General features: G+C 38.7%; 1 pseudogene; it reads left to right on the top strand.

Moving 5' to 3' along the window:
- LOC108481477 (endoglucanase 10-like) overlaps positions 1–24,550 on the top strand; it is a 43,824-nt pseudogene extending 19,274 nt beyond the window's left edge.
- Positions 24,551–25,912: the final 1,362 nt, after the last annotated feature.

The raw sequence follows: 25,912 nt of genomic DNA, 5'->3' as shown, positions 1-25,912 counted from the left end.
AGGAGATTGTGAGTGGGGTATCTGTACTAAGTCCTTTGGGTCGCTTTCGGTTAGGGTAGACAAAGCGTATAGGGATGTACCCTTAGAAACTCAAGGTAGGATTTTCCGGAGATCGATGGAGTTACCGTTCGGAGAGTTTGATCTCATTTTGGGAATGGGTGGCTTGTTAAGCATAAGGCGACCCTGGATTGTGCTGCTAAACGAATGGTGTTAAGGACCACAAAGGATGAGGGGGTTATAGTGATAGGTGAGCGAAGGGATTATTTGTCCAATGTGGTGTCGGCATTAAGAGCCGAGAAGTGGATTCGAAAAGGTTGTGAGGCCTATTTGGCATTTGTAAGTCAGTCGGAAGAGGAGGCATTGACAGTGGATAAGGTTAGGACCGTAAAGGAGTTCCAAGATGTTTTTTTGGAGGAGCTTCCAGGATTGGCTCCGAACCGAGAAGTTGAGTTTGGAATAGATTTGTTGCCTGGAACGGCGCCCGTGTCCATCGCACCGTATAGGATGGCACCGAAAGAGTTAGTGGAGTTAAAGGCTCAAATTCAAGAATTGTTGGATAGGGGCTTCATTAGGCCAAGCGTGTCTCCATGGAGAGCACCGGTGCTATTCGTGAAAAAGAAGGATAGTACGATGCGGATGTGCATTGATTATCGCTAGTTAAACAAACTGACGATTAAGAATAAGTATCCACTGCCAATGATTGACGATCAGTTCAACCAGCTTAGAGGAGCTTCTGTATTTTCCAAGATCGATCTTCGATCTTGATATCATCAGTTAAGGGTCAAGGAGACAGATATCCCTAAGACAGCATTCAGGACTCGGTATGGTCATTACGAGTTTCTGGTTATGCCATTTGGACTAACGAACGCTCCTGCAGCATTTATGGATCTGATGAATCGGGTGTTCGAACCATTCTTGGATCGATTCGTAGTCGTCTTCATTGATGATATCCTAGTATATTCTGAAACTGAAGCGAAACATGATGAGCATCTCCGTATAGTGCTGCGAGTGTTAAGGGAGAAGGAACTCTTTGCGAAGTTCAACAAGTGTGAATTTTGGTTGAGAGAGGTAACCTTCTTAGGACATGTGGTCTCTACCGAAGGGATTAAGGTGGACCCATAAAAGATTGAAGCAATTTTGGAGTGGAAGCCACCTAGGACGGTGTCGGAAATTCGAAGCTTCCTAGTGTTGGCAGGATACTACAGAAGGTTTGTGGAAGGTTTTTCTGTGATAGCAGCACCTCTGACAAAACTCATAAGGAAAGGGGTACCGTTTGTATGGACTAAGACCCAGCAGGAGGCTTTTGAGAAGTTGAAGAAAGTTCTAACTGAAGCACTTGTGTTAATTCAGCCGGAGTCTGGGAATGATTTTACTGTGTACAGTGACGCATCACACGTGGGTTTGGGCTGCGTGTTAATGCAAGAGGGTAAGGTGGTTGCATATGCATCACGATAGCTTAAGCCTCATGAGGGAAACTATTTGACTCATGATTTAGAGTTGGCAGCAGTGATATTTGCACTTAAGATTTGGAGACATTACTTGTACGGAGAAAGGTGTATTATATACACTAACCATAAGAGTCTTAAGTATTTGTTGACTCAGAAGGAGCTAAACCTTAGGCAAAGGAGATGGATTGAGTTGCTTAAGGATTATGACTGTTCGATCGAGTATCACCCAAGCAAGGCTAATGTGGTAGCCGATGCTCTAAGTCATAAAGTCAGATTCGATCCGAGAGCAATGTTTGCTCGTGCGAGTCAGTATGATGATAGAAGTCTGTTGGTGAGTTGCAAGTGAGGCCAACCTGGGTGGATCAGATTAAGGAAAAACAATTGAACGATGAGTCTTTGGTCGCACGTTTTCAACAACTTAAGGAAGGGGAAACTTCTGAGTTTGGGAGCCAAAAGAGACGATGCAACAGCAACACCCTCATCTGTTTGGATTAGGTAAATTTCGAAGACGAAATTTCTTTAAGGAGGGTAGAGTTGTAACGCCCCAATTTTCGGGAATCCTGTGAATGTTGGCATAGGTTTAATTATGTTAGTGGGTCTCTAGAAAGCCCAAACTTAAGATAGAACCCGACAATTTTAGTTAATTTTTGTTCCATAAGAAAAAGGGGGTGAAATTATGAAATAGAACCTATGTGAAAATGTTTGAAAATGCTATAGGCTAAATTGAAGTGGCCAAATAAATAGGAGTGCAAAATAGGAGGATTTACATAAAGTGGCCAGCCATCATGTTGTTGTAGACAAAATGTGCACTTGATATCCATAATTTATGGTACAAATTGATACAAATTGATAATAGCTTAGGTAAATGTTCCATGATAATAGGTTAGGTAAATGTTTCATGATAATGGGTTAGGTAAATGTTTCATGATAAGAATTTCATGTCTTTTGTATTAAAGAATTAAATGGATGAAATATGAAGTTTTATTAAAAGAAAAAGGGGTGAAAAGAACAAAGTTTTGTCCATCTTTGTTCATCATAGCTGAAAGTTAGAGAAGAGAAAGGAGAGGAGAAAGCTCTTGAGTGTTCGGTCACTTGGGGAAGAAAATTGAAGGTAAGTTCATGGTAGTTGGCTTCTATCTTGATGTTCATGAGTTCTTCTTGATTCTACCTTAACTCTTGAAGCATATTTTGGTTTTTAGCTGTGTTGTGAGAATTTAGTCATGAATTAAAATGAAGGAAATGGTTGTTGTTTCATGTTCTTTTGATGAAAAAAATGGAAGATAGGTGAAGTTGAGCCAAACAAATGAGCATGCATGTGCCTTAGATGTTAAAGGGAAAAATCAGCTAACATGTTGTGCTTTAAAATGATGAAATGGAGATTATTCTTAAGTAAAATCATAGATATGTGATGATTGATTGGTGATATACATGTTTAAATAACATGCATGCAAGGTATGTGTGAAAGAGTGATTTGGTAATAAATCTACTTGGGACAGCAGCAGTAACGTGACTTTAGAAAATCACCATAAATTGTGGGAGATGAATTAGAAGCTGAATAAATTATGTAATTAAAGCTTATTGAGTCTAGTTTCTAATAAAATAAACAAGAACATATTTTGAATTCTATACAATGAGAAATTTGATTCGTAATGAAGAGTGGTCAGATTAGTCAAACAGTGAAACATGGGAAACTTTGAGAAAAATCTGGTATTGATTGGCTAAACCAAAAATTCTGAAAATTTTATGGATAGAAGATATATGAGTCTATTTTCAGGGAAAATTAACGGAACTTGATTTGGAGTTTAGTAGCTCCATTTATAAATAATTTAGTGACTGTTTCTCAGGAAGACAGCTTGCAGTGAAATTATGATTATGTGGTAAACATTGACAAAATTTTTTTAATGAGTTGCTTATTGATTTCTTATAAGCTTACTATGATCTGTAGGTGTGGTTAGCCGAATATTGTAAGGGGTTAATACGTAGTTTTATTTGAATAGTTAGATTAACGTGTTAGTAATCCAATTGTAGGCGGTTTATGTAACGCCCCCATGCCCGAGACCGTCGCCGGAGTCGAGTATGAGGTGTTACTAAGCTTAGTTTAACATTTTTAGAACTTTGGATTATTTGTTTCTACATTCACAGCTTTTAAGCTACTTGCGTCACAGTTACAAGAAAAATCATATCTCGAGTTACGAAACTCAAAATTAAGATCCGTAAATTTTCCCTGAATCTAGACTCATATACCTATCTACTAATTTTTTTCTAGAATTTTTGGTTGGGCCAATTAGTACAGTTTATTAGTTAAAGTTACCCCTGTTTCAGGACTCGACTGGTCTGACCTCTGTTTACTACGAACCACATTTCTCTCTGTATAAAATTCATATGACTATGAGGTTTATTTCTCCTGAAACTAGACTCAATAAGGATTCTTAGAATATAAAGTAAACTACCTAATTATATCTTTACAATTTATGGTGAATTTCTAAAGTTGGAACAGGGGATTCAGAAACTGCTATGACCCTGTTTCACTAAAATTCAAATATCTTGTAACATATAATTCCGTTACCTGTTTCATTTGTTTCATGTGAAAATAGACATAATAAGCTTCAATTTGATATGTAGTCCATCACCAATTTCAATTTATATGATTTTTAGTAAATTTTTAAACTCGCGTCAGTGTTGCTGCAGTATTCTGTTTATGGCAAATTTCATCCCTTTTATGAGTTTTTATGCACTAAATATCTTAATAATTTTCCTTAACATCAAATATAATCTAAACTAACTATTTTCATAATTTATCATTATCAAGCATTTCCTCAACCATTCCATCACCATACCATAAGATCATTTACACAAAAAAGGTATATTGCTATACATGCCATACTTAAATTTACAAGCCATTACCAAAAGTCTTAGGATAGTGTGGTGAGCCTTCGACCTATCCCGACTCTGAACTGGTTTGTCCAAAACTACAATGAGTAAGAAGGAGGAGTAAGCATAAATGCTTAGTAAGTTCATATGTAAATAATAAATAACATAACAAACAATCAAACTAATCAACATTAGCATATATCATCAACACACTTATCACATTTTTTAATCATTTTCATCATCTTATTACCTTATCGTGGTTGTAATCAACACTCAACCCGAGGGTTAAATACATACCTGTCCAAAATATCCATTTCTCATCACTTACCAATACGTCTCTTTTCATCTCGAGTATTCCTCCATTTGAGTAAAACTTTACCCGTTGAACACATCGGAATATAATTCGGATACATGGATAATTTGCATATAAGTGCCACATATTCAATCAAGCAATCATGTAACCCGCCCATAAGCGAACTCGGACTCAACTCAACGAGCTCAGGCGTTCGCATCTATAAGTGAACTCGGACTCAACTCAATGAGCTCGGATGCCTAGTTACATCTCACGAACTCGGACTCAACTCAACGAGTTCGAACATTCGCATCCATAAGTGAACTCGGACTCAACTCAACGAGTTCGGATGCTCAACCATCCTAGTGACATGTCACTTGTATCCTAATCTATTCCTAAGGTTCAAACGGGATTTTCCTCGAACACATCTCCATCCATCTTCCGTAAAATACCGAAACCAATACTCGGTAGCACTTTATATTTAACAAATAATTCACATAATTTGCATTTTATTCGAAAATAACCACAAAGCATATATTTCATGATAAAAATCAGCATATCATATAATTAACATTAATAACTTAAAAATAACATTTATGCTACATTATTTACACATGAACTTACCTTGGTACCAAAATACAAAGATTTTGCAATTTAGTCCACAATCTTTTCTTTTCCTCGATTGAGGTCTATTCCACGTCTTTCTTGATCTAAAAGAACACATTTAGCTCATTTAATACTCACATTATCAAATTAATCCTTAACTCAAATTTTGGCAAATTACAATTTTGCCCCTAAACTTTTGTATATTTACATTTTTGCCCCTAGGCTCGGGATTAAACTTTATTCCTTATTCTTATGTTTTACAACATGCTGATCACTTTTCTCTTCTATGGCAACATCAAATTCTCACTCTAACATGTACTTGTGACTATTAGGTATTTTTACCGATTAAGCCATTTTACTCGTTTTTGCTTAAAATCGAGTAGTACAAGTTGTCTAACATAATTTAAAACCCCATATTCTATCATAAAACATCAAAATACACAAATTTCACCTATGGGTATTTTTCCAAATATAAACCCTAGGTTGAATTATTGCTAACATAAGCTTAATCGAGCTACCGGGATTCCAAAAACGTAAAGAACATTAAAAACGGGGCTTGGAATCACTTACTATGGAGCTTGGAAGCTTGAAACAAACCCTAGCGATGGAGAACCCTTGAAATTCGGCCTAATGAAGAAGATGGACAAAAATTGGGTTTTAATTTTGTTTTTAATTCATTTTAATAACTAAATGACCAAAATACCCTTCCTACTAAACTTTCCAAAAATTCCTTCCATGTCCTAATTTTGTCCATGAACTTAAAATTGGTCAAATTGCTATTTAAGACCTCCTCATTAATATTCCAAAACAATTTCATACTAAAACCTTCTAGAATGCAAGTTTTGCAACTTATTCGATTTAGTCCCTACTTTCAATTTAAGCACTTTAGGCATAGAATTTCATCACGAAATTTTCACACAATCATGCAATCATATCATAATCATCAAAATAATTATAAAATAATTATTTCTATCTCGGATTTGTGGTCACGAAACCACTATTCCGATTAGGCCCTAATTCGGGATAATACAGTTCATGTGTGGATCTCGTCAGCATATCGTCGCAAACAGGTGTGTAACTAACACCCTCTTTCTTAGTCTAGATCGGCAAAAGCCGAAAAGCCGAAATGTCGAAAACCGGTATTTTGTAGATTTGCGAGTGTGCGAATGCTCGTGAGGTAAATCGATTAATGTTTTTGGTAAGTTGTAATGTTTGGACGCAAAGTGCATGATTTCATACCTCGATATTTTTGGGCTTAATGGGCCAAAATTGGAATGATAGGCCAACGGGCCCAATTCGTAAGAACCTCGATGACGTGATTACGTTAGTACGTGAAAAGTAAGAATATGCATGAAAACCCTAAAATAGATAAATTCTTGAAATACCTTTAAAAGTAGAAAATTTACGCTTTACTCCTAGGAGATAAATTACCAAATACCCCTAGGGTTAAATTGACTTAAATGCATGTTTGATTGTTGTTATTTATTGCATGCCATGTTGTTATTATCGATGCATGGGATTGGGATATTGACGGAGGAAGTCTTGAAAGTGGCTTGTCCACCTCTTTGGAGGCTTTGCCTCAATTTATCGTTAATCGAGCGGCAATGTCAAATCGTGGAGTGTTGGACTGGGTGGGTTGAGCTATCCCCACATGGAGTGTATGGCTGGTACGGGTGGAGTGTAGTGGTTAGTGGGTTGAGTAGTCTCCCCAAATGGGTTTGCATATGTTATTGATGTTGCATGTATTTTGAAATGGGCCTTTGGGCCATATTGTTATCTGAATAAACGGCTAAGGCCCGCTTTATTGTAATCTGAAAAGGGCTCGTCCAAGACCCTTTGTTACTGAATGGGCTTAGGCCCAATAGGCTTGAGTGACTTGGGCTTTGAATGGGTTTTCCTTACACACCGAGTTTCCCCAAACTCACACCTTTTATTTTCATCCACGCAGAAATCGCCAACCATAGTGGGCTTGGAGTCGTGAGGGAATTTTGAGTGGCCACCCGCTCGAAAGTTTGATTTTCTTCCGTGAACTGGACATCCTTTTAATTACGTTTGAGGTTTTGGGCTTTTAAATGTAATAAGGCCGCTTATTTATTTTTGATGGTTTTTAATATGTATTACTAAGATAGGTAATACTTATTTTAACTTTTAAATTGGATAGCTTTAGGGTGCGTTTTCAAAAACAACAGTTGATTTCAAAATAACACGACAACAAGCAAAGCTTCCGTAATGAAAGTATTTTCCAAAATTAATCACTTTTCCTAAAAATGACTTAATCGAATCGGTTTCCTAGAAATATCCATGACGTTAAGGTGTGGCAATGGCGGTATGCATGTCTAGGATTGGATCCGAAGGGAGCTTGGTACTTAAGCAGTCCAATAGACTCACCACCTCTTTTCCAGTTTCCTACCTGGTGCACAGCTTCCATTCACTTTAACCCTTAATGAATTAATCTTTTGAACATCAAGTACGATTTTCTGGACTTAGAATGGAATTTTTTTTTTTTACGTTTTTGATGTGGCATGCCCGATCCGGCCATAACTTCTGGGCCGGGTTTGGAGTGTTACAGTTTCGTAGCGGGGCTAATAGCTTTTCCTCTCAATTGACAAGTCTTCTTCCAAGCACTAGAAACTAACTCTCTTCTTGTAATCGGCTCCTCTATATACAAACTCACTTTGAGCCAACCCCTGAGTCGCTGGTATGAACTGTCTCAATCCATGCTGCCTCAGTACAAGCAAAGGGGCATAGCCAATGGCACCCCAAATCCCCAATAGGGGTACCCAATCAAAACTACCGCATCGGTAAAGAACCTCACCAGGCATCATCCATGGAGCCCTCCACTCGACATCTTTCGACTGAAGGTTCTAAAGTAACGCTATCTAATTCTCTTCTGGAACATCAACTCTCCTGGTTGAAGCTACTATATCTTTCAACGGTGAATAATCCTCAAAGTAAACCCGACAAACCACCCTATCTATCAACCGAAAATAACTGTAGAACCAAGCCAAAAGCAACTGAGCACACCCTATAAACTTGCCAGCACCAGCCCTCCTACATGCACCTAAAGACCTAAATGTTTCCGCCAAAATTGTAGGGACAGAAGTGACCTTTTTACTGAGTCGATGAAAAAGATCCGTGGTTGCCTCATCCACATATCCCAAAGCCCTAGGGAAGACCATCAATCCATATAAACTTAGGGCAAAAACATCTATCTTCTTTGTCTCATCAGGGTGTGTCAAAATCAAATTTTTCAAAGCGCCCCACGAGATGCACTTGCACTCACCTTTCTCTTTAATTCTGGCCGTGACCCACTGCTCGCTCATCCCCGTAATAATCATCAATTTCTTCCAAAAGGTAAGGACACAAGGAGCTCGGGAATAGATCCTATCATTCTGAAACCAGGGACAACGAAGTAAAGCAGTGTACTATTCCACAGTAGGTACCATGTCTACCCCCCCAAAAGTAAAGCAACTGTACGCCGGGTTCCAAAACTGAGCAAGGGCTCTGAATAAGTGCTTGTCTATCTGAACATCAAGTAAGTAAGGTAAGTCTCCAAAGTTACCGTAGAATAATTGTTTAGTCACTTTGCCCCACTGATCCCAAATTGCCTTAAGCTCCTGGAGATTATTCTGCGTGACGCTAATACGAGTGTAATCTGACAACTCCGACATGTATCCTTCAGCTATACTATCTCCCTTTTCTAGTTGAGTTTGCTCGGACCATCTGTGGACATTAACGTTGCTTTCCACATTATCAAGAAGTCCGTTCTCCATAATAAAACTTCCTAACTTAGAAACTGATTGTGAACCGATATCTTTGTAAATGCAAAATGACATGTAAGCAAAAGAAAAGAGATAGTCAGTATCACATGATATCAATAAATTTTAACGATAACTTATAAGGGTAATGTCTAAGTTGGGCTTATAAGGTCCTTCGACATGGGGTTGGTTCTAAAGTTTGAGGTACCCGAACCAGCAGATTCCTCGATCCTCACCCATTATAGGCTCATTTGAATCGAGTTCAGTTCAGGGGAATACATTTCCCTATGACTACACGGAGATGAAAATCTCATGAAACCATAGGTACGGATGTATCCCGAAAGTGATCCACTATCCTGCACGGAGGCAAAAACCTCACGAAGGCGTAGCTTCTCACTCCCACTTAAGGGTGTGACTACAACGGTCATGCAAATGCAATGCGATCAAAATATAGCATACAATAATACAAACACATGTAATGCAAAGAGGATTAAATTTTAAAATTTTTAATTTTCGACATTAAGACAAGAGATAATCAATTATATGGCCTGACTCTCTTATTTTTCCCCAGCGGAGTCACCAAATTGTCGAAACCATTTTCAAATCGAGTTTTGGAAAATGGGAATCGATTTTAAAAAGGCAAACGGGAGTAGCCACCAATCTTTTTAGGTGTGATTGGATCACCTTTAAAACATTTGGTTTTAAAATCATTAGTTTTGGTCCACGAAATAAAAGAACGGGTTCGGGAGTCGGTTACGTACGAGGAAGGATTAGCACCCTCGTAACGCCCAAAAATTGGTACCTAATTGATTATCAAATGTCTTTAATGTCGAAAGAAAAAAAATTTTAAGATGTAGTCCTCTTTAAAATATTTTAACTTTGAAAATTAGGATTCACTAGCATCAAAGTATTGACATTAAGTTATCCCTTTTTTGAAATTCCTATCTCGAAACAGCAAAACGCTATATCCAATAAGTTAGGACATATTGCTTTGAAATTCCAAGATAGTGGCTTGCATTTAGAAAACCTCTAAAAAAACTTAGAAGGGTACTTAATTATTCGAATTCAACGAGAAAAGTGGAAACCCAATAAGTTAGGGCACCGCTTTCTTGAAATTTCCAAACACCAAGCATTGCCTTATTTGCAAAAAAATCTTATTTCGAGGTAACAAATAAATGAATAAAACGAATAAAAAGATAATAACGAATAAGTTAGGAAATATTCGAGATTAAAAAACTAGTAATAAATAAACAATCATTATGTAAGACTAAAGAATGATAGTATAGTGAAGATAATAATAATATTAATAGTAATAATACAAGTAAAAATTTTGGAATGATGTGTGAAATTATATATATGTATGTGAATATATAGATAAGTAAATAATATATATAGTGAGTGAAGAGTAAAAGGTAAAATAAGTGTATTTAAAGAGTAATGGGTAAAATATAATAATAATATAATAGTAGTAATAACGTAATAGTATTAGAAATATACGATATATAATATTGAAGGTAAATACATAATATATACATATTAGAAATAATCATAATATTAGAAACAACTATTAATAATACTACATAAATAGATATATAGTAGTAGCATATACATGATATAGTTAAAATATATAAAGTAAGATAATATGGGAAATAAAAAATATATATAAATGATATAATATTAAGGCATATGCAAAACAATAAAACACAATATTAAAAGATATATATATATATATATATATAAAATGTATACATAATATAATATTAAAATATTTACATGGTATATACATAATAATGTAAAAATAAACTATTAGTAATATTATAAATATATACATATAGTAGTAATAATAATGTAAAGGTATTTCATATAAGCAGTATGCACGTAAAAAAAAGAAAAGAGAAAATAATAATTACAAAAGTATGAAATCAAAATAATATGTAGAAATATGTTTATTCTAAAAAGAAAAACTGAAACTTAATTCAGAGAAGAAACAAAATCCAAGAGATAACTTACAAGTAAAACAAATTATTGAAACAAAATTTTGGGTAAAATTAATTGCGTATAAATGTCCGAGATCTAAAATTAAAAATGCCCCAAATCTTAAAATACCGCGCAAAGGGGGCAAATTGAAATAGCACACAGACTGCAGGGCCAATTTAAAATAATATAAAAAACTTAAATATGGCCCGATTGAAGACTAGCACAAAGGAGGGGACCAATTGCGTAAATTACCCAATTAAAGGTAACATGCATGGTCCCAAGCAAAAAGCTGATTCCACTCCCCCCATGCTACTTTGTTTTATTAATCAAAAATACTACCCATGCTATTTTGTTTTATTGTTAATTAAAACTATTTACCCATACTATTTTGTTTTATTGTTAATTAAAACTACTTCCTCATACTATTTTGTTTTATTATTAATTAAAACCATACTTTATTTTCTTTTTTTTATCATAAAAAAAAACCTTTTTTTTTAAAAAAAAAACAACAAAAAAAGAGTTAAAACATCACCCTACCACCCTACATTCATTTTTCAAAATAGAGAGAAGGCTCTCAACTCTCTCAACCCTTCCCCTCCTCCAGTCATCGAATTGGCCATCAATCGTCACGCCGGTCACCGGCCACCGTGGACGACGGCGCCGCCGTCCACAGTGGCCGGAAATGTAACACCCCAAACCCAGCCCAGACGTTATGGCCAAATCTGACGTGCCACATTGGAGTTGAAAATCCGCGTTTCGTTTTAGTGTTTTAAAAGCCATATATTTTGCTGAGTTAACAAAGTGTATGGAAGCAAGGCACCAGGTAGGTATCCGAGGCAGAGGAGGTGAGCCATGAAGGCTGCTTAAGTACCAAGCTCTTTGATTGGATCCAATCCTAGACATGCCCACAACCATAGCCACACTTTATTATACTGAGTTTAAATTTGTTTAAGTGGACGTCTTTGATAAATCAATTAATCATGGCGTTGAGATATTTTAAAAACAATTATCGTTTTGAAAACACGTCCTAAGTCTAGCCCATTTGAATAATTATTAACCAATTTTAAAGTTATTAAAATTAAAATAATCCCGAAAAGAAATAAAAGAAAAGTTAAAATTGGCCTTATTACAACCCAAAAATAAATAATAATTAAAGGAAATTAAATGAAAACCAACACTTATTTAAAAGCCCAAAGACGATCACCGTGGCACACTGAATCCCTCCCAAGACAAGTCCCCACATCAAGGCTCACTGCAAGGTTAAGGAAATGGGGTGAGTTTGGAAACTCACAGTGCAACAAGCCCTTTCAGAGCCCAAAACAATAGCGACTGTTGGGTCTAAGCCCAAATCCAATCTCAAACAAGTACTGGGCCATAGCCCTTTTCATATTTCATATTCATAACACTGGGCCGAAGCCTTTTCAAATTCCATATTACTGGGTCGAAGCCTTTACGGTAAACGATATGGCCCATAGGCCCATTTCAATATCACATGTAATGTCAAATGAAAAAAATGCAACCCTTTTGGGGAGACTACTCAATCCACCATCCGCTACTCTCCATCCGTACCAACCAACACACCATGTGGGGATTAACTCGACCCACCCCGCCATAACTCTCTCCTTCGGCAAGATAGTCATTATCATATAACTGGAGGCCTAGCCTCTTTTAGTAACTGGGGCAAAAGCCCTTTTTAATAACTGGGGCATAAGCCCTTTATCATAACTGGGGCATAAGCCCTTTATCATAACTGGGGCATAAGCCCTTTAATAACTGGGGCATAAGCCCTTTAATAACTGGGGCATAAGCCCTTTTGCACTTCCTCCATCCATATAAAAACCCAACCCAATGCATTTATGATTACATCATGTGCATATCATACATGTCATGTGCATATCATACATGTCATGTGCATATCATACATACCATGTTTATCAAAATCCCATGTATTAAAATCATACACAAACCCTAGGGGTATAATGGTCATTTTTACCTTGGGGCAAAACGGTCATTTTCATGTTATAAGGGTAATCTTGTAATTTTACCAAAAATTAGGGTTTCCATGTTCATTAACGGTTACAAATAATTCATGGGTGCAAACAGTGATTCTGGCCCATTTTTAACGAAAACGAGTTATTGGGCCAAAAACCCCTAATGGGCCCTACTCAGCTGATTTTGTCATCTAGGCCCATTTAGCCTATGTCCATAACAGTATTAACAGTCTTAACATGCAATTTAACATATTTTCGTTCTCTACCAATTTTACCCAAATGGGCCCGAAAGCTCAATGGGCCCCACTTCGGCCCCTCGAGGCCCAACTTACCAAGAAGGCCAAAAATCACATTCTTACCGTTTCTATCGTTCTCGATCATTGTCTCATTGATTCTAACTAACTAGTGAGCGTTCGCTTGCTCACAAGACCTCGAAATGCCAGGATTTCGGCATTTTGGCTTTTCGGCATTTTTTCGCTTTAAGCTATGAAAAAGGATTCGTTACACACCTGTTTTGCGATATTCCTTGACGAGATCTCCTATGCGATTTCTCCTATAATCAACCACTTATAGATTAGACCATGTTAATATTAAACCAAATCGAAAACTTCCTATTATCATCACTTACACATTCGGCCACCATCCATAATGGCCTTAGGAATCTTACCTTTGCCTCGATTGATGACTAAGTCTAGCCACTCCGGTGATCCAAGCTACTCCAAGTTGACACTACACCTTGCTGCTCCTCCAATAAACAAACCAAAAAAAATATTAAAAGAAGACCCCATAAAGTCTATACCCCTATTCGGCCATCTCCCTAAATTTGGGGTTTCGACTTTTGGCCAAAGTTACACTAGGAATTGTTTAGAGTTTGAACACTTACCACAGTCTTTCTCCTCTTGAATCCGGATGCCTAAAAGGTAAAAGAATCGAACGCCAACTATTGAAAAGGAAAGAAAAGGTTGCTGGTCACAAAGAATCGGCACCCCCTATCTTCACTGATTTTGGCTTTTTGCGGCACTTCGGCAGAAATAGAGATAAGGGAAAGAAATAATAAATGAGTGGAAGAAAATAATGGGCTGGTTTTTGAAAAAAGAAACGGGAGAAAAGATGAGAGGGAAGATGGTAGATTCGGCTAAGGAAGAAAATAAGAAGAGAAAACTAATACAGAAGAGAAAACGGCACAGCTAAGACCCTAATGCCGAAATTACTAACCTAATACCCTCCTGCCGAATTCCCCTCTCTAACCCCTTCCAAACTGCTAAGCTCTATCCTTCTCTCAAATCCCTAAAATCTTTCCCCTTATCCCTCCTTAATTTATGCATTTGACTTGATCCAACTCTCCCCTTACAGAATCCACTTAGGTTCCAACACTTACCCTTCCTGCACATAAAAATAAATACTCTTATTTGCCAACACAGGGAATCGAACCCAGGTCTTCCTCTATGCTCCACACGCCACCTTTTTAGAAGCTTAGTGGCGTCATCCTTGCCACTTTACCAAAGCTCTTTTTGTGATACATTTTACCCACAACTTAATATAAGGGCACCTAGCCAGAACCCCTAACTCCTAAGTTCAAAATTTAAAAAATTTTACCGGGTTTTGGCCAACTCATGGGCCTTCCATAAGCCCATTTACATACCCAAATTATGAATTCCATCATCACATACCAAATTTTAGAAATTTACTTAAAATATCAAGAATCGCGAAAAACCCGAAAATCAGGATGTTACAACTCTACCCTCCTTAAAGAAATTTCACCTCGAAATTTACTCGATCCAAACAGTTGAGGGTACTATCGACGTATTGCCTCTTCGGTCTCCCTGTAGCTTCTTCCTTGCCATGGTTCCTCCAAAGTACCTTCACTAACGGGAATGACCTCCTTCTCAACACCTTGACATCATGATCAAGTATTTGCACAGTTCCTCTTCAAAGGTCAAATCGACTGTACCTCAATTTTCGTGAATCGGCACGATATGAGTTGGGTCGAACAATATCGCCTTAGCATGGACACACGGAAGACATCATGAATGCGATCCAGTTCTGGAGGTAACTCTAGCTGATAAGCCACCGACCCTATCCGCTTAATGATTCGGTAAGGCCCAATAAACTGTGGGCTCAACTTACTCTTCTTACCAAATCTCAAAATCTTTTTCCAAGGCGAAACTTTCAAAAAGACCATGTCCCCTACCGCATATTCAATATCCTTACGCTTCAGATCGGCATAAGACTTTTGTCAATCCGCCGCCTCTTTTAACCGCTTCCTGATCACCTTAATCTTGTCTTCAGTATCTGCTACCAACTCTGGTCCAAGTATTTGCCTTTCCCCCAATTCTACCCAACAAGTAGGCGAACGACACCTTCGCCCATATAGTGCCTCGTATGGAGCCATCTGTATACTTGCTTGGTAACTGTTGTTATACGCAAACTCCGCTAATGGAAAATGGTCCTCCTAGCTGCCTCTAAACTCAATAGCACAACCCCTCAACATATCCTCTAAAATCTGAATAACCCTCTCTGACTGCCCATCCGACTGAGGGTGAAAAGCTGTACTGAAATCCAATCGTGTTCCCAACGCCTCATGCAACTTCTGCCAAAATTGAGATGTAAACCTTGGGTCTCGGTCTGAAATTATCGATACTGGTACACCATGCAACCGTACTATTTCCGCCACATACAATCTGGCCAACTTCTGAAGTGAGTAATCGGTTCGGACAGGTATGAAATGAGCAGATTTCGTGAGTCTATCCACAATCACCCAAATCGAATCCTTCTTAGAAGGTGTCAACGGCAACCCACTCACAAAGTCCATAGTTACCCTTTCCCACTTCCAAAGTGGTATCTTTACCGGCTGTAACAATCCCGAAGGTAGTTGATGCTCGGCCTTCACTTGTTGACATGTCAAACATCTCCCTACAAATTCGGTCACTTCTCGCTTAAGCCCAGGCCACCAATATTGCTCTCGCAAGTCGCGATACAACTTACTCCCTCCTAGATGCATAGCACAAGGTCCATTATGTGCCTCTTTCAAAATCATCAATCTCAAATCGGAGTTCTTCGGCATACAAATTCTCCCTCGAAAACAAAGAACTCCCTCACTATTTAACCCAAAGTCAGGATTCTCCCCCTTCTCAACTTGCTGAAACCGAGCAACCAATGACTCATCCTCCAACTGTTGCTTCTTAATCTGTTCTACCCAAGTCGGTCTCACTTGTAACTCTGCCAACAAACTCCCATCGTCATACAAACTTAGACGAGCAAACATCGCCTTTAATTCCGCCACAGCCCTTCGACTTAGCGCATCAGCCACGACATTCGCCTTACCTGGATGATACTCGATCGAACAGTCATAGTCCTGTAACAACTTATCCACCTTCGTTGCCTAAGATTCAGCTCCTTTTGAGTCAGCAAGTACTTAAGACTCTTGTGATCCGTATAGATGATGCATTTCTCTCCATACAGGTAATGCCTCCATATCTTAAGTGCAAAGATTACCGCTGCCAATTCCAAGTCATGCGTAGGGTAGTTCACCTCATGTGGCTTAAGCTGTCGTGAAGCATAAGCGACCACTTTACCCTCTTGCATCAACACACGCCCAAACCTACATGTGACGAGATCGCTGTACACAAGAAAATCCTTACCGGACTCTGGTGAATCAAACCTGGCGCTCAGTCAAAACCTTCTTCAACTTCTCAAAAGCCTCTTCTGCTTATTTGTCCAAACAAAAGGTGCTCCCTTCCTTATAAGTTTAGATTAAGCGGTCCGCCAACACGTAAAATCCTTCCACGAATCTCCGATAATAACCTCGCCAACCCCAAAAACTTGAATCTCTGTTATCGACTTGGTGGCTTCCATTCTAAAATTGCTTCAATCTTCGAGGGTCCACCTTGATCCCTCGACAGACACAACATGCCCCAAAAAGGTAACTTCCTTCAGCCAAAACTCGCACTTACTAAACTTTACATAAAGTTGCTTCTCTCTTAACACTTGCAGCACTACACGAAGATACTCATCATGCTTCTCTTCCGTTTCTGAATACACTAAGCTATCATCAATAAAAATGACTACGAACCGATCCAAGTATGGCTGGAATACCCGATTCATCAAATCCATGAATGCTGCCGGTGCATTAGTCAACCCAAAAGGCATTACCAGAAATTTGTAATGACCATATCGAGTCCTAAACGCCGTCTTATAAATATCCCTCTCTTTAACTCTTAATTGATGATATCCAATCAAGGTCGATCTTAGAAAACACCGAGGCTCCTTTTAATTGGTCGAACAGATCATCGATTCTTGGTAACTGATACTTGTTCTTGATAGTCAGCTTATTCAACTGCCGATAGTCAATACACATTTGCATAGTCCCATCTTTCTTCTTTACGAACAGAACCGGTGCTCCCCACGGGGAAACACTTGGTCTTATAAACCCTCTATCCAACAGCTCTTGAATATGAGCTTTCAATTCTACCAACTCCTTTGGTGCCATCCGATAAGGCGCAATGGACACAGGAGCTGTTCCAGGTAGTAAGTCGATTCCAAACTCGACTTCTCTGTTCGGGGGTAATCTAGGAAGTTCATCTGGGAATACATCCTGAAATTCCTTAATAGTCCTAACCGACTCTACCGTTATCTCCTCAAGTCCCGTTTGACTTACAAGGGCCAAGTACGCCTCACAACCTTTCCGAATCAACTTCTCGGCTCTTAACGCCGAAACAACATTGGATAAATAATCCCTTCGTTCCCCTATGACCATTATCTCCTCATCTTCGATAGTTCTTAGTACCATCCTCTTTGCAGCACAATCCAACGTCGCCTTGTGCTTAGTTAACCAGTCCATTCCCAAGATAAGATCAAAATCCCAAAATGGCAGCTCCATCAAATCCCTTTCAAAGATTTTATCTTGTGTCACTAACGGTACTGCCCTAAAAATTTTATCTACCTTAACCGAATGTCCCAATGGACTTAGCACTGATACCCCACTCACAGTCTTCTCAGGAAGCACATCCAAAGCCCCAGATACATCACAAGCAACATACGAGTGGGTAGAACCCACATCAATCAAAGCAGTGTAAAGCATGCTATGAATGAAGAACGTACCAGTTATAACATCAGGAGCGTCACCCTCCTCACGACGTCATGCAGCATAAACTAACGCCGGTTGTCGAGCTTTAGCGTGTCCAGCACCTCTGCCAGGTGCCCCACGTCCTCGTCCATTACCATTGCCACCTATACCTTGCCCACGACCCCTCTGTGGTGGTGGTCCTCCTCGCCGTGGTTGGACATCCCTTTGCTCGCCGCTAGCTCTCGAAATGTTCTCCGAGGACACTCTCGAACTTATGCTCCTTAGACCCACATCGAAAACATGCTCCATTCGTTTCAAAGACCCATATGCATCTTACCACAGTCCCTGCAAGCCTGCGGTCTATAAGTATTTACTGGAACTGCTCGAACCGGTTCCTCTATCCTTGCTCTTTTAACATTTCGATTCGTGGCACTTGAGGGTCTAAAATCCTCTTGTATCCGGGTCGATCCTTCTCACGATTCTGCCGTCATCCACTTTACCTCCTCGGCTATCTTAGCCTTTTCTACCAATGCAGCAAAACCACGCTCCCTCGTGGAGCTATCAATATCCTAAGCTCATCGCGGAGACCATCCTCAAATCGGACATCGCGCTCATATTGATTGCCACTATGCCACTAGCATATCGACTCACCTCAAAATTCGCCTCATACTACTGCTACAGTCTTATCACCTTGAGTCGATTCAAGAATTCCTTCCGACGAGCATCCACATAGCTTGCTCCAACATACCTCCCTTTAAAAGCGCTTTGAACAATTCCCGTGTTACTTACTCAATTGGGGTACTCTCCTCACGATGATCCACCATCGGTATGCCTCGTCACGTAGCAAATGACACGCTCCTTTCACTTTTGCTCCACCGAGCGATCTAGATCGTCCATGATTCGCTCTGTTGCCTCCACCAATATTTCGCCACATTTGGGGCTACTCCAGATACACCCTAAATACTTACGCCCTGCTGGTCTTGAGTCGCCCGATATAGACCCCTATTCACCGTCCTAGTACTAGCTCCACCACTCTTTCTAAAACCCTTAACATGGCTTGGGATAAAGCGTCATCCCCGCACTCGATCATAAGACCCAGTCTCCGTTGTTTGCGGCACAGATGGCTTCTCGGTGGCCTATGCCCCGAGGATGAAGATTCAGCTTGCACCTTCCGCGACCACGTCCGGCCTCGTCCACAAGCTCCTCTTGTACTCATATCGAATTTTTCATTTACGAGTTTTATGAAATTAGTATAACGCTCCTTTGTTTATTAAGAAAATGTCTTATGAAGATATAGCAGTTCAAGGATTGTTTTCGTATCATCTTAGCCTAGCTACAGTCTCATTCATACCGTTTACAGCTCTACCCTAGCTAAAGTATCATAGTAGGGTCTCAGCACTATTCATAATATCATGTCATTATTATATATCGTAAAGAAAATATACTTACAGACTTGGTGCCGGGGATTCGGTGCGCCACTTCTTTCTTCAATCCAAAACTTGAAAAACCATGTTTTTAATCACCAAAAATAGAAATTTAAAAACTTTGATTTGAAAACTCCTTTTATTTTGAACTCTTGATTTAAAACAGAAAAACTTGTACCTTTTTAACATACATTCCCCGCAAAATATCTCAAAAAAAACCATTTTCAAAAATACCCTTTTTAGGCCTAAGTTTCCGAAAATATTTTTGGACCCGATCCACAACCGAGTTGTTGCAACTTAGCTCTGATACCACTAAATGTAACACCCCAAACCCGGCCCAGACGTTATGGCCAAATCTGACGTGCCACATTGGAGTTGAAAATTATCGTTTCATTTTAGTGTTTTAAAAGCCATATATTTTGCTGAGTTAACAAAGTGTATGGAAGCTAGGCACCAGGTAGGTATCTGAGGCAGAGGAGGTGGGCCATGAAGGCTGCTTAAGTACCAAGCTCTTTGATTGGATCTAATCCTAGACATGCCCACAACCATAGCCACACTTTGTTATACTGAGTTTAAATTTGTTTAAGTGGACGTCTTTGATAAATCAATTAATCATGGCGTTGAGATATTTTAAAACAATTATCATTTTGAAAACACGTTCTAAGTCTAGCCCATTTGAATAATTATTAACCAATTTTAAAGTTATTAAAATTAAAATAATCCCGAAAAGAAATAAAAGAAAAGTTAAAATTGGCCTTATTACAACCCAAAAATAAATAATAATTAAAGGAAATTAAATGAAAACCAACACTTATTTAAAAGCCCAAAGACGATCACCGTGGCCACTCTGAATCCCCTCCGGCACAAGTCCCCACATCAAGGCTCACCTGCAAGGTTAAGGAAATGGGGTGAGTTTGGAAACTCAGTGTGCAACAAGCCCCTTTCAGAGCCCAAAACAATAGCAGCCTGTTGGGTCTAAGCCCAAATCCAATCTCAAACAAGTACTGGGCCATAGCCCTTTTCATATTTCATATTCATAACACTGGGCCGAAGCCTTTTCAAATTCCATATTACTGGGTCGAAGCCTTTACGGTAAACGATATGGCCCATAGGCCCATTTCAATATCACATGTAATGTCAAATGAAAAAAATGCAACCCTTTTGGGGAGACTACTCAATCCACCATCCGCTACTCTCCATCCGTACCAACCAACACACCATGTGGGGATTAACTCGACCCACCCCGCCATAACTCTCCACTGGCAGCATAGTGCTTTATCATATAACTGGAGGCCTAGCCTCTTTTAGTAACTGGGGCAAAAGCCCTTTATCATAACTAGGGCATAAGCCCTTTATCATAACTGGGGCATAAGCCCTTTAATAACTGGGGCATAAGCCCTTTAATAACTGGGGCATAAGCCCTTTTGCACTTCCTCCATCCATATAAAAACCCAACCCAATGCATTTATGATTACATCATGTGCATATCATACATATCATGTGCATATCATACATGTCATGTGCATATCATACATACCATGTTTATCAAAATCCCATGTATTAAAATCATACACAAACCCTAGGGGTATAATGGTCATTTTTACCTAAGGGCAAAACGGTCATTTTCACGTTATAAGGGTAATCTTGTAATTTTACCAAAAATTAGGGTTTCCATGTTCATTAACGGTTACAAACAATTCATGGGTGCAAACAGTGATTTCGCCCATTTTTAACTAAAACGAGTTATTCAATAAAACCCCTAATGGGCCCTACTCAATTGATTTTGTCATCTAGGCCCATTTAGCCTATGTCCATAACAGTATTAACAGTCTTAACATGCAATTTAACATATTTTCGTTCTCTACCAATTTTACCCAAATGGGCCCGAAAGCCCAATGGGCCCCACTTCGGCCCCTCGAGGACCAACTTACCAAGAACGCCAAAAATCACATTCTTACCGTTTCCATCGTTCTTGATCATTGTCTCATCGATTCTAACTAACTAGTGAGCGTTCGCTTGCTCACAAGACCTCGAAATGCCAGGATTTCGGCATTTCCGCTTTTCGGCATTTTATCACTTTAAGCTATGAAAAAGGGTTCGTTACACACCTGTTTTGCGATATTCCTTGACGAGATCTCCTATGCGATTTCTCCTATAATTAACCACTTATAGATTAGACCATGTTAATATTAAACCAAATCGAAAACTTCCTATTATCATCACTTACACATTCGGCCACCATCCATAATGGCCTTAAGAATCTTACCTTTGCCTCGATTGATGACTAAGTCTAGCCACTCCGGTGATCCAAGCTACTCCAAGTCGACACTACATCTTACTGCTCCTCCAATAAACAAACCAAAAAAAATATTAAAAGAAGACCCCATAAAGTTTATACCCCTATTCGGCCATCTCCCTAAATTTGGGGTTTCAGCTTTTGGCCAAAGTTACACTAGGAATTGTTTAGAGTTTGAACACTTACCACAGTCTTTCTCCTCTTGAATCCGGATGCCTAAAAGGTAAAGGAATCGAATGGCAACTATTGAAAAGGAAAGAAAGGGTTGCTGGTCACAAAGAATCGGCACCCCTATCTTCACCGATTTGCTTTTTATGCACTTCTGAGAAATAGAGATAAGGAAAGAAATAATAAATGAGTGGAAGAAAATAATGGGCTGGTTTTTGAAAAAAGAAACGGAGAAAATATGAGAGGAAGATGGTAGATTCGGCTAGGGAAGAAAATAAGAAGAGAAAACTAATCAGAAGAGAAAACAGCACATGCCTAAGACCCTAATGCCGAAATTACTAACCTAATACCCTCCCGCCGAATTCTCTCTAGCCCCTTCCAAACGGCTAAGCTCTATCCTTCTCTCAAATCCTAAAATCTCTCCCTTATCCCTCCTTAATTTATGCATTTGACTTGATCCAACTCCCCTTACGTAATCCACTTAGGTTCCAACACTTACCCTTCCCGCACATAAAAATAAATACTCTTATTTGCCAACATAGGAATCGAACCTGTGTCTTCCTCTATGCTCCACACGCCACCTTTTAGGAGCTTAGTGGCGCACCCTTGCCACTTTACCAAAGCTTTTTTGTGATACATTTTACCCACAACTTAATATAAGGGCACCTAGCCAGAACCCCTAACTCCTAAGTCCAAAATTTAAAAAATTCTACCGGGTTTTGGACAACTCATGGGCCTTCCATAAGCCCATTTACATACCCAAATTATGAATTCCATCATCACATACCAAATTTTAGAAATTTACTTAAAATATCAAGAATCGCGAAAAACCCGAAAATCAGGATGTTACAGGAAAATCTTTCGAGGCCTTTTTTCGCTTCTCTTCTCGAGTAGAGCCCGGATTTGGGGTTAAAATGACCCAAAAACCTTCAAAAATTAATGAGAAACACCCTAGAACTCAAGAATCCATTCGGTTTCCGGCCACCGATCTTCGGCGGTGGTTTCCTCGGTCGTCTATGATGTTAGAAAACTGAACACCGGTAAGTTCCTTCCCTCTTTCCCTTTTTTATATTTTTTTTGCAAGTTTTTTTTGTTAAAAATATTTGTAAAATAGATAAAACAAACGAATAGAAAGAAGATCAAAATAAATAAATAAATAAATAAAAATAATGACAAACACCTTTTGAACTTGTTTTCTCCTTTTGATTTCTCCCAAAAATCTCTGTAATACAACCCCCTCTAATACAATCTCTTCTCTCCAAAATACAATCGATTCCCCCCTCTCCCATGGCACAAGGAACATAGGGCTTTTATATAGCCCAAAATTTAAAGAAAAAATACAAAGAATTTTATTTTTTGGTGTTTTTCTTTGCTGTCCTTTTTTTTGTCTTCTTTTGCAGGTATAGAGTGGTGGAGGCAAGTGGGTGTGCTGGTGGCAGACAACTGGTAGTGGCGTAGGTGGCCAAGGTGGGGTGACGGCTAGGGTTCATCACCACTTTTCTTTGCTGAAAATTGCTTAGGTTTGGGTAGTTCTAATTTGGGCTGGTTTTGGGTATTGGGTTTGGGTAGGTTTAGTTATTGTAATTGGGTAGTTTTGATTTTTGGGCTGTTTAACATTGTAAATGGATTTGGAATTTGGTTATGTGGATTTTATTTTTTGCTTGTTTGCTTGGGCCAAAAATTGGCCATTACAACCTCAATGGGGAAGGCCTCTTTCTTTAGGTCAAGCATATTGTGCGTGTTTCTGTTTCATTTTAGCTTTACCTGAATAGATATCATCACAGCCAGAAATTTACATCGTATTTTTCTGTTTTTCTTTCTGATTATGCTACATCCATGCAGGTTTTACTTTCCAGGTTAAGTTTCTTCGGTGCGTCTGGGAATTCCGTCATTGAAAACTATAGGAGGTCAGCCAAGGATGTTATGTGCGGTCTGCTACCAAAGTCGCCCACTGCTACATCCAACAAAACAGCAAGTAATGCCTTCTTTAAGGCTAACCTAACTGGGACTCATATAAATTGAATTAGCTAGGAGTCTTGAGATATCTTTTGTTTATTATCATCTTTACAATGCAGGTGGTCTTATATGGGTCAGTGAATGGAATTCTCTGCAGCATCCGGTTGCTTCTGCATTTTTAGCTGCTCTTTACGGTGATTACATGCTTACAACATAGACGGCAAAGCTAACCTGTGGTGGCCATTCATTCGAACCATCAGATCTTAGAAAGTTTGCCAAGTCACAGGTATACTGTTTAGGAACAAAATGTTAGAAATATTCGTATTAAAGTGTTATTCCAGTGAAATAACAATCTTTGCTTCCAGGCCGATTATGTGTTGGGCAGTAACCCCTTGAAAATGAGCTTCCTTGTTGGGTATGGGGATACATACCCACAATATGTGCATCATAGAGGAGCTTCGATTCCAGTTGATGGAACCACTGGTTGCACCGATGGGTTCCAGTGGCTTAATTCAACCAAACCCAATCCAAATGTAGCTGTTGGAGCTCTGGTGGGAGGATCTTTCCTTAATGAAACATTCGTTGATTCTCGGAACAACACGATGCAAACAGAGCCAACCACATATAACAGTGCAGTCATTGTTGGCCTCCTCTCTAGTTTGGTCACTACATCTTCTACGGTTAAATCTTTCGGTTAAAAGTAGGCATAGTCTGTAATCATTGTTACAAATTTATTTTGTACTATATCTGTAGCTGTATTAATACCGCATTTTTCCTCCATGTTTCAATTATATTTCTTAGGATGTTTGATCAATTTTATATATCAGAAGAAAAATATCAAACTTTAATTAACACAAAATTACTGTTAGACCCAAAAAAACCAAGTCTCAAGCAAACAGTGTATAATTGGATCAAGCTAAGCCCAAGCAAGACAAAGATGGATTATTTAAAGACTCAGCTGTATAATATTTGGGTGATAGACAAGGACTTGGTACTTCTCAGCACAGGTATAAATGACATAATTAAGGGATCAATTTCAGATTTATTTATAAAGTTTGATTTAATATGCAATAAATTTTCAGTTTTGTATTAATGCACAATCATTTCGTTACAAATAAGATTTGATCTAAAATAAGTAATCCATAAAATCTACTTTTGGGGGATTCTCCTAACTCTGAACCGCCTTTGTGAGCAACTCAATCCGTTGGCCGACAGAAGACACCTTATGTGCTATAATTTAAACACTCAGAATGGAAATGAAGAGATAATATGAAGCAGGGGAGGGACATGAGTTAACCATTCACTTAGTACATGACAATCATCAAAATCCATGCTTATCCAGACATTATTATAACAAAAGTTTAGGATAGGAAATGTGATCAAAAGGACAGTCCAAAGCGTAAGCAAGCATAAAGGCCTAAGCCAATTACCGCTCTCCACCTCAACGCAAGGACTCGCATCTACCGACACACAGCCATCAAAAGCTAACCGTAAACGGCGCCCATAAAATTGTTGGGTAGAAAGGGTCGCCCCACCACCATTACTCGCATCTTTTTTCAGCATACGTTGCCCTTTGTGATTGGGATATTGCAGTACGGTGAAGAACACGTGTGGTCTACCTTTTTCTCATCTCCAGTTTCCATTCAAACGTGGTCTTCGTTTTGACTCCCAATTTTGGTCTTTGAAAAACCATCTATCATCAACCATTATTATCCCTCACCGCCTTTCTGACCTATATCCATCGATCATCATTAAACCTTTCAAGCATCTTTGCTACTATTCAACTTCCACTCGACATAATAAAATAAAACCCATGCTTGCCTCTAACGAATACATTGCTAAATCTATAACATATATAAAAGGAGAAAACATTGAAGCACTGTACAAGTCTAGCCTTCAATGAAAGGCACCTGTTCTTTTTTGAAACCTTTTTATTTGACAAGGTAAAAGATTTTGATTTTTGTGTTTATTATATATTTATTATAAATTTAGATTAATTTTAATAAGTTAATAGTTAGTTTGATTAAATAATATTATATTGAAATTTTAAATAATTAATT

Source organism: Gossypium arboreum, chromosome 1 (assembly GCF_025698485.1).
Source record: "Gossypium arboreum isolate Shixiya-1 chromosome 1, ASM2569848v2, whole genome shotgun sequence".
Taxonomy (NCBI): domain Eukaryota; kingdom Viridiplantae; phylum Streptophyta; class Magnoliopsida; order Malvales; family Malvaceae; genus Gossypium; species Gossypium arboreum.
Note: the sequence above shows the minus strand (reverse complement) of the source record. Positions and strands in the feature narration are given on the sequence as shown.